This window comes from Sphaeramia orbicularis, chromosome 7 (assembly GCF_902148855.1).
Source record: "Sphaeramia orbicularis chromosome 7, fSphaOr1.1, whole genome shotgun sequence".
Classification (NCBI taxonomy): domain Eukaryota; kingdom Metazoa; phylum Chordata; class Actinopteri; order Kurtiformes; family Apogonidae; genus Sphaeramia; species Sphaeramia orbicularis.
In genome coordinates, this window is record NC_043963.1 from 17556042 (window position 1) to 17567524 (window position 11483).

The following is an 11483-nucleotide window of genomic DNA, read 5'->3' on the forward strand; positions in this document are numbered from 1 at the left end:
ATAATCATTTAAAAAAAGAAACAAACAATTGTCTTTTAACAGTATCATGATATATCGTATCGCGATTCTAGTATTGTGATTTGTATCGTATCGCCACATTTTTGGCCAATACACAGCCCTAATCCTGTAACAATAAAATGTGAATAACCTGAACAATATGAACAACCTGAAATGGCTAAAGAAAATTAAGCACAGTTTAAACTATTTTCTGCCTGTACTAAGTGTTTAGTGTCTTTGTAGATCTGATCCATAATGCACATGTAGAAATGATAAGTTGAGGCAGAATATTATTAAAATTGCACTTATTTTTCTTGAGAAACTTCAGTTTTTTTCAGCTTATTCACATCTTTTTTTTTTTGTTTGGATGGTTTAAAAAAAAAAAAAAAAGTAAGTATTTTCATAATTTAATGGGGTTTTTTGCACTAAAACAAAGACAAAAATTTGGAGTCACCATTATTTATAGGTTATAATGTTATTATTTTACTGGTCCGGCCCACTTAAGATCAATCGGGCTGAATGTGGCCCCTGAAAGAAAATGAGTTTGAGACCCCTGATTTAAGGAGAAGGGGTGGGAGTTTCAGAAGTTATGCTTCTTCTCACTCCTTTTCCAAAATGTATTATATGCAGGGGTGTAAGAAAATATCGGTTCCGCAATATATTGCGATATTTCACTTCATGATACTGTATCAATATTAAAAAGGACTGTATCGATATTTTTATGTATTTATTCAAGTGCAGACATGGCGGAGATTAATCTTTGTTTTTTTTTTTGTTTATCATGCTCTTTTATTTCTATATTCACTTGGGTATTTTGCTCTGTTGCTATACTACAAAAGTAATGTTGTGATATTGCAGGTCGTACATGTAGTTTTTTTTTAAATTGATAATGGTTATTTCAAGCATCCTAAAAGCATTTTTTACTGTCAGGAGACTGTCACGAGAAGTCATTCCATAAACACAGCGACAAATGTAAATATGGTGTTGATTTACAGATATGTTCACTATTATTATTATTATTATTATTATATATTACCACTCTATATCGTACTAAAGTAAAAAATGATTGGGTTTCCTGCTGTGGGTCCACACATACCGAGCGCCACGTTTCTTTTAAAACTGTTCTTCGCTTGTTGTAACATACGTCAACAATCCGTTTTTTTTGGTTTTTTTATTCACATGACTCTAGTTGTGGAAAAAAGGTCTTTCCATTGCAGTTTTGCGTGATATACCAATTTTGCTACACCTGAAAAACCACCTCTTGCCAGTGCAAAAACTTTTAATCGAAAATTTAAGACTTTTGCCGAAATTGTCGTTTTTCCATTAGGTACATTTTTATGCGCAAGTTATATTTGCGCAATATGAGGGTCGATGGAAAAGCGATAAGTGTGTATTGGCATTAGCTGCAAAGAAAAAGATGGTAACACTTTACTTGAAGGTCTAGTTTATAATGCATTAAGCGCACATTCATAAGACATTACAATGCATTTATAATGCATTATAAAAGTCATTACAACAGTTTATGATCATGTAAAACAACTTATACCAAGATTAATAAACTATTATAAGTGTAGGCAGAATGTATTAGAAATTCAACTTTCATAATGTTTTATACATCCATACCAAAGTGACAAGTGTTTGAAGGAAGAATCTCAAGTCCTGGGTTACAGAACACATTATCAGTTGTATGATATTATAACATAAGTATGATGATGTATGAGCAGTATCTGCTGACTTTAAGTAAACTGTATGTCAAAAATTATACATCAAAGTGTTCTTAATAACTCTTTATTTTGCAAAAACAAAACATTAAAAGAACAGAGACAGGAAATAGAAGTGTTACATGTTGCTTTGTACATAAATAAAAAATAATGAGGCAGCTCTAAATCTTTGTTAATTCAATCACATACTTTTTTTTTTAATAAATATGAAATCCCTAAAATAGATGGGTATAGGGACCAGTGACAAAACCTAACAAAAGTTCCCCACCTAAAAAAATAAATTCCTTCACACTGCTTTGGTATGGATGTATAAAACTTTATGAATGCTGAATTTATAATACATTAGGCCTACACTTATAATACTTTATTAACCTTGGTATAAGTTGTTGTACATGATCATAAACTGTCGTAATGACTTTTAAAATGCATTATAAATGTCTTATGAATGTGCGCTTAATGCATTATAAACTAGACCTTCAAGATGGATGCACCAGATTTAGCAGAGAAGCTAATTTCCATCTGTTGTCCTGGACAAACGACCAACATAATAAAACATCACACAGATTACGGAGTACTAATATACTGGAAGAAAACTGTTAAACATGACAGATGTGGGAAAGTTTGCTCAGACTGAACAGTTGCAGCCAAGTACATAAAAAGGGGCTTACATTCTAAAAGTACAATAACATTTCCTGGAATAAGAATGAGATATAAAAGAAAGAAAAAGAGAAAAAAATAAGAGAGAAATAAATAAATAAATACATACATACATACATAAATAAATAGGCTAATCGTACAACAGCAAACCAGATGTAGAGGAAAGTGCAAGAGTGAAAAATAAATGAGCTAAAAACATCTGTAGAATTAACCAGTACAGTTTAAACACAGATAAGTAGGTGTGTCCTATAAAGGGTTAACCACACACATCGACCTGAGGGCTCACGTTTCATCTGATTTGATCCTAATTCTGTTCATCTTTGGTAAATTATCCAACATATGCAGCTGTTTTATGATTTCTAAAAAACCTCTGAAACGTGCTCCCATGATTCCGTTGCATTTAATGTGGTTGAAATCACCGCTGAAACGAGTGCCAAAGGGGTTTTATGAAAATTAAACACTTTGCATTGAACAGTCCAATCTGATTTAACTGATAACATTCTCAATATTCTCATAAAAAAAAAAGAACAAACAGCTGCACTTAAAGCCATTTAGTAAATGAGTTTGTCGTATTTCTGATAGTATTTGGAGCGTTTGTTTTATCAGCTGGATTAACTGCCCATTGCTTTGATTGGTTACAGTGACATTTGGGTCTGGATTCATAGAAAATGACCCTCAGAAATAGAAAACCGACTGAAAATACCTGGGTAAAGATACAGACAAGTATAAATGTGCATGTTTTTTCCTGCCAATTTTCTTAATATTAGCTTAACTGATGTCATTATAATGAGCAATGCACCCAATATATCAGCCAGACATCAGTATGGGACCATATTTACTGGTATTGTGTAGTATCTGTATGACATAGTGCAGTAAACATTGACTTGTCACTTATATTGTTAAAGGAAGGGGAGGGATTTTGTGAAAAAATGGTCACCTTTAACTGAGTTTCTCAGATGTTATGAGACCAATTAATTTTGACAATGGTGTTGATTTATGGAGCTGTATGCTATTTATTTATGCTTATTTTTATGTATGTATGTATTTTAGTATTTTTATTTATTTATTTATTTATTTATGTAAGTATGTATTTTAGTTTATTTTATGTATGTATGTATGTATGTATGTATTTTATTATTTTATTTTTTATTTATTTAGTTTATTTATCTATTTATTTATTATTTATTTATGTAAGTATGTATTTTATTTTATTTATGTATGTATGTATGTATGTATGTATGTATTTTATTATTTTATTTATTTATTTATTTATGCAAGTATGTATTTTATTTTATGTATGTAGGTATGTATGTATGTATGTATGTATTTATTTATTTATTTATTTATGTAATTATGTATTTTATTTTATTTATTTATGCATGTATGTATTTACTTATTTTTATTATTTATTTATTTATTTTATTTATTTATTTATTTATTTATTTATGTAAGTATGTATTTTATGTATGTATGTATGTATGTATGTATGTATGTATGTATTTTATTTATTTATTTATTTATTTATTTATTTATTTATTTAGCTTTCATTCATTTATTTATTTGGGGGTAATATGTTCCTTATTGTTTGCTTTATGTTGAGTATATTGTTAATTATGTAATATCAAGTTCAATAAAGATTATGTTTAAACATTGATTTGTCCTGTTATATTAAAGGTTTCTCCATAAATTCAGTTGTGGAAAAAATGATTAGATCATCAAAAGTCACCAAAAACAATGGTATGTAATCAAGTACTAACTCCTGTGTGTATCATGTGACTAAAACAGACAGAAAAGAAACATGGAATTGTTATCATTATATTTGTCCAAACAAATGTACCTTTAGTTGTACCAGGCATGAAAATGAAAAAAGAAATTGAAGAAAACAAGGGATGGTCTAATAATTTTTTTCCAAGACTGTAGAAAATGACTCTCGGAAATGGAAAACCGACTGAAAATACCTGGGTATAGACACAGACAAGTATAAATGTGCATTTTTTTCCTGCCTATTTTCTTAATATTAGCTTAATGGATGTCATTATAATGAGAATGCACCAATATATCAGCGGGACATCAGTATCGAACCATATTTACTGTATTGCATATAAGAGTGCAGTAAACATTTATTTATCGTGTTAGATTAAAGTTTCTTCATAAATTCAGTCAAAAGTCATCCAAAACAATGGTTATGCAATCAAGTACTAACTCCTGTGTGTATCATGTGACTAAAACAGAAAAAAAAAGAAAACATGGAATGCCTAAAAGCATCTTCGAGTGTCCAAAAAGTGCTATATAAGTGCGATGTATTATTATTATTATTATTATTAGTATTATTATTATTATATATATTATTATTATTATTATTATTATTATTATTAAAAGCACTATTATTATATATTATTATTATTATTATTAAAAGCACTGTTTTGTCAGTACAATGCCATAGATACTGATGTAAGAACTGAAGTGATTTTGGTTTATTATCAAGGAAAACATGGAAAATGTTTAGATATGAGCTCTGAAATTAAACTCTTATGAGCTTTTTTTGTTGTTGTCATTATATTTGTCCAAACAAATGTACCTTAGTTGTACCAGCCATTAAATGAACAACAAATTGAAGATAATAAGGGGTGGGCTAGTAATTTTTTCAGTGATGTAGAAAATGACCTTCGGAAATAGAAAGTCAACTGAAAAATACCTGTAAATATAAATGTGCATTTTTTCACTGCCAATTTTCTTAACGTTAGCTTAACGGGTGTCATCATAGTAAGCAACGCACCAACATATCAGCTGGACAATCAGTAATCAGACCATAATTACTGATATTGTGCAGTATCTGTACTGACATACTAGGGCCAGTAAACAGGATTTGTCCTGTTATATTAAAGGTTTCGTCATAAATATGTTTACCGTGAACCTGTGTTCATTCAAAGATAACTCTGGTCTATGAGTAAAATGCATCCAGAATAAAAGTAGCGAAACTTACCAAATCTGAGACACTAATGAAGAAAAATGAACCCAAAATGCTGGTTGGCTGTAGTTTCCATGATATAGTCTTGGGTCAAAATGTGAAATTATACGAATTAATAAGAAATTTGACTTAAGAACGACCGGATCTACTTTAAAACACTGTCTGCACATGACAGTACATTCACTTTACAGGTTCCATCTAGTGCAAGATGTACAGTATAAGTAATTTTGTATAACTGTACATAAACCAACACATCTGGGTAATAACACTTATCATACACATCAAAAACATCAGCTAACCAGCACTTCTGTCAATTATTTTCCAAGTAATTTTATTAAAGTATGTAAGTTTGGCACATTATATATCTGAGGCAGATCATTTATTTAATAAATAAATAAATAAAAAAGTGTAATCTGAACTTTCACTAAGGGCTGAAAGGCTTTAAAATATTAACATTTTTTGTATTATTATCATTATTATTATCATTATTATTATTATTATTATTATTATTATTATTATTATTATTATTATAATTATTATTATTATTATTATTATTATTATTATTATTATTATTATTATTATTTATGACCAGTGTAATCTGAACTTTGATTAAGGGCTGGAAGGCTTTAAAATATTAACATTTTTTGTATTATTATTATTATTATTATTATTATTATTATTATTATTATTATATTATTATTATTTATTAAGGCATTGGTTTGGTTTTTTTTGTTAAGCTGCATAAATAGCAACAAAACAAAATACAGTAAAAGAAAGTATACTTCTATTGGCCAAAATTGTTATTTTAAATATCAGAATCAGCCAAACTTTTGAAATCTTTAGTGCAATACATATATTTTCAATAATAACAAAATATCTTAATCTTACAACAGCTTTCATGTAAATTGTTACCAATTAAAATACAAGCTACAAAAAGAACTCATTATGTGAAAGAAACAATGTTAATGACGTTGTACGACGCTACATGTGACAGTTTGAAGACTCTTGTTCAGTAGCCAAACATTTTTTGGGAATAGTTCTTGGCTTAATTTGATGATTAAACCTATCAACTCAGAAACATGTGGAAAGGACAAAAAACGAACTTTTGCAACAATTTTGGCACAAACAAAAAATTGTGTCCATTCCCAAAACTTCTAGTGACGACTCTAGCATCGCCTTCCGCCTGTCTTTAAGGACTTCCCCGTTGAATTGTTATTAGTATGATTTCATTTCTAAATAAATTCAATGCTGCAAAAAATTTCATTCATCCTTAGACAGGAGAACGAGAAAAAAAAGAGGAATCACAAACCGCCATGTTTCCATTTGTGTGACTCATTGGATGACATCTGCACTTTGACACCGTAGTAAAAGTTTGGTTATGAAAAACACCGCTGACAGTGTACGACGATTTGACTATCAATAAGGCTTTTTCGCTATGTAGGTGTAAAAAAATCAGAGTCTGTTCTACTATTACAAACTATCACACGTTCTCCCACATGGTGAAAAAACAGCGAATCTCAAACCAAACCTGTAACCATTAAGTGATGTAAACATGTTCAGAGTGTGTGTGACAAACTGCAGTGGGACATAAGAGTGAATGGTTGGATGTGAATGAATATTTTATACAGATGGAGTTATAAATATGCATTTTTTTACTGTTTTTTTAATGTTTTAGTTTTTATTAATGTCTGTTTTTTTAATGATACATCAGCCTGCACAGGGACTACAGGTGGAAATTAGCACTAGAGCTACAACCTGGCACACTACAGCTCTGCTTTTTAAGGTTAATGTATATTATGCATAGTCCCTATCTGAATAAATAAATTAAATTAACCCTTTCATGCACTAATGAAATTTAGTCAAGATATTTTCTGCAATGTTTTTATTCCTCTTTAGACATAACAAAAAAAAAAACCCAAAAAACAATGCGATTGATTTAAAAAAAAAAAAAATTACAAAAATTTCCACTCAGCTGGACACCATGTATTTAATTTTTGAAGCAAAGAAACATGTATTTAAATCTAATATCAGAAAATGATATGGAAAACTATGCAATAAAACATTTTTAATGCTGCTAATCAGATGTTTTCTCACATTTGAACATACTCTAATACTAGTTATTATTCACTGCATGGAGATACAGGGGTTGGACAAAATTGGAAACACCTTCACCTCAAGATGATAATGCCCCAATCCATACAGCTAGAATTGTTAAAGAATGGCATGAGGAACATTCTAATGAAGTTGAGCATCTCGTATGGCCGGCACAGTCCCCGACCTCAACATTATTGAGCATTTATGGTCAGTTTTAGAGATTCAGTAAGACGTCGATTTCCACCGCCATCGTCTCTAAAAGAGTTGGAGGGTATTCTAACTGAAGAATGGCTTAAAATTCCTTTGGAAACAATTCACAAGTTGTATGAATCAATACCTCGGAGAATTGAGGCTGTAATTGCCGCAAAAGGCGGACCTACACCATATTAAATTATATTTTGTTGATGTTTTAAGGTGTTTCCATTATTTTGTCCAACCCCTGTAATATGCAAAAAAAAAAAAAAAAGTTTAAAAATACCTGTCAATTACAGTCTAATAACAATTAGCAATTGATTTACACTAAAAAAAGTTACTGCAGATCAGGTTTATCAAGAACAGCAAAGTTACAGTAATGGTCTGAATGTCAGTGTATTATGGGATGGTGCATAAGTGTCCACTGTGTCGGCTGATATGGAACTAAAACAACCAAAACCTTGAATATACAAGAGAACAGATGGAGAAGAACTGTCCACTGGAGTGACCACTGTGCATGAAAGGGTTAAAATAAAATTTTATAAATGCTTCCCGACGTTTGACACGAACTTTAGGTGGAAAGTCCAAATTCGGCAGGAAACACGATGCTTGAGAGAGATAAGCAGCGTATTCCAGGTGTTATTAACAGACTTTTTTTTTTTTTAAAAAGGAAATTTTTGAGAGAAGTGATGTGAAACCAGAACGTCTGGAGATTCAGACTGTGGCGAAACTTAGAATTTCCTTTACATCACAGGTGTCAAACATGCGGCCCGGGGGCCAAATCCGGCCCGCCAAAGGGTCCAGTTCGGCCCTTTGTGTGAAATGCAAAAAATACTAAGATATTAACAATCCTTTTAGTTCAGGTTCCAAAATTCAGACCAATTCAATCTCAAGTGGGCAGGATTCAGTAAAATACTATCATAATGACACAAAATACTGACAACTCCAAATTTTTCAGTTTGTAAATGTAAATATTTTCATGTTTCTTCACAAAAAAAAGTATAATTTCGCAAAAATGTGAATAACCTGAACAAATATGAACAACCTGAAATGTCTTAAGTCAGGGGGTCAAACTCATTTTAGTTCAGTCCCACATTCGGCTAAATTTAATCTGAAGTGGGCCGTACCAGTAAAATAATAACATAATAATATATAAATAAGTTCAACTCCAAGTTTTCTCTATGTTTTGAGCGAAAAAAGTAAATTTACATGATGAATTTTTCTCTTTGTAAATGTAAATATTTTCATGTATTTACACTAAAAGTATAATTTTGCAAAAACTGTGAATAACCTGAACAAATAACAACCTGAAAGTCTTAAGAGAAGTAAGTACAATTTTAATAATATTATGTCTGTAAATAGTAACTGAAGCATAATATTGTCAAAATTGCACATATTTATTCAGTTTGTTCATGTTATTCACATGGTTTTGAAGGGTAGTTTGTAAATGTAAACATTTTCATAATGTTATGTTACTTTTTTCACACTAACACATCGAGGAACGTTTAGAGTTGACATTATTTATATATTATTATGTTATATTATTTTACTGGTCCGGCCCACTTCAGATCAAATTTAGCTGAATGTGGCCCCTGAACTAAAATGAGTTTGACACCCCTGCTTTACATGAACAAACATATCGAATGATGTTTATTTCATCTTTGAGTTTTCTTTTTTGACTTTAGCTTCAGTTCATGAGTGTGAAAGCTTTTTAGCGCAGTTTTTTTAAGCGTTAGTTGGAGTTTTTTCTACAATAATAAGTAAGCCTGGTCCTTGATAGTCCACTTTTCAGGAACTGAGAAAAGCCTCATTTTAAAGGTTGATGACGACGCATTTTCACATTCATCAGGATGTTGAAAGAGTTTCATCACAGAAAGGACAGAATCTCCAAGTCAGTCATGAAAGTACAAAACTATTCACTCGAGGCAGATCAAGCACACGTATTCTGGTCCTGTCCTGGTATTGTTAGCTTTTGGAGAGAGATGATTAAACTGATGTATTCAGTTTGGTGTTCATTTTGATATGTCATTGGCTACTTGGTTTTTTAGCATTCCCCTAGAGGAATTATGTAAAAGTGACATATACCTATTTAGAACACAGGTGTCAAACATGCGGCCCAGGGGCCAAATCCGGCCCGCCAAAGGGTCCAGTCCGGCCCTTGGATGAATTTGTGAAATGCAAAAATTACACTGAAGACATTAACAATCCTTTTAGTTCAGGTTCCACATTCCGACTAATTCAATCTCAAATTGGTGGGACCAGTAAAATACTATCATAATAGCATATAAATAAGGATAACTCCAAATTTTTCTCGTTGTAAATGTAAATATTTTAATGTATTTACACTAAAACAAAGCATAATTTCATTTTAAAAAATGTGAATAACCTGAATGTCTTAAGAAGAGCAATTTTAACAATATTCTGTCTGTTATTAAATGTTTGTGTGTTTGTAGATCCACTGTGATCTGTACGTTTAGTACATGTGGAATGATAAACTGAGGCAGAATAGTGTTAAAATTACACTTATTTTTTCAGTTTGTTCTTGTTATTCCATCTTTTGAAAGAATAGTTTGTAGATATAAATTTTCATAATGTACATTTACTTTTTTCACTCTAAAAACAGAGAAAAGTTTGGAGTCGACATTATTTATATATTATTATGTTATATTTTTAAATGTTGTATTATTTCACTGTCCGGCCCACTTCAGATCAAATTTAGCTGAATGTGGCCCCTGAACTAAATGAGTTTGGCACCCCTGATTTAGAATGTTGCTTGCCGCAGACAAAAAAGCCATCACCAAATATTGGCTTAAAACCCTCCCTCATTTCCTTGGTGATAAAAATTGTCAACCAAATCCATTTAATGGAAATGATGACATACAGTCTCCACCTACAACAGCAGGAGAGTGTAAAATTTGGAAAAAGGGGCTTTTTCATTCAATCTGTGGACAGTAAACAGTATGGAAATGTCTGAATGTACCTGTGGCCATTTCTGTTTGTTTTGTGCCTTATATTAAAACAGGTGTCAAACATGCGGCCCTGGGCCAAATCTGGCCCGCCAAAGGGTCCAGTCCGGCCCTTGGGATGAATTTGTGAAATGCAAAAATAAGATATTAACAATCCTTTTAGTTCAGGTTCCAAAATTTAGACCAATTCAATCTCAAGTGGCAGATTCATCAAATACGATCATAAAACATAAAAATATGACAACTCCAAATTTTTCTGTTTGTAAATGTAAATATTTTCATGTTTTTTCCACTAAAAAAGTATAATTTTGCAAAAAATGTGAATAACCTGAACAAATATGAACACCTGAAATGTCTTAAGTCAGGGGTGTCAAACTCATTTTAGTTCAGTTCCACATTCAGCTAAATTTAATCTGAAGTGGCCGAACCAGTAAAATAATAACATAATAATATTATAAGGTCAGCTCAGGTCAAATAAGGTCAAGTATGTTTTAGCGCGAAAAGTAAATTTACATGATGAAAAGGTTTATATCTACAAACTATCTTTTCAAAGATGTGAATAACATGAACAAACTGAAAAAATAAGTGTAATTTTAACAATATTCTGCCTCAGTTTATCATTTACGCATGTACATTATAACTTACAGATCACAGTGGATCTACAAATGCACACAACATTTAATTGTACTTCTCTTTCAGGTTTCATGTTCGTATTTGTTCAGGTTGTTCACATTTTTTGCGAAATTATACTTTTTTTTAGTGTAAATACATGAAATATTTACATTCAGAAAGAGAAAATTTGGAATTGTCATTATTTATATTTATAATAATAGTATTGACTGAATCCTGCCCACTTGAGATTGGTCCTGAATGTGGAACCTGAACTAA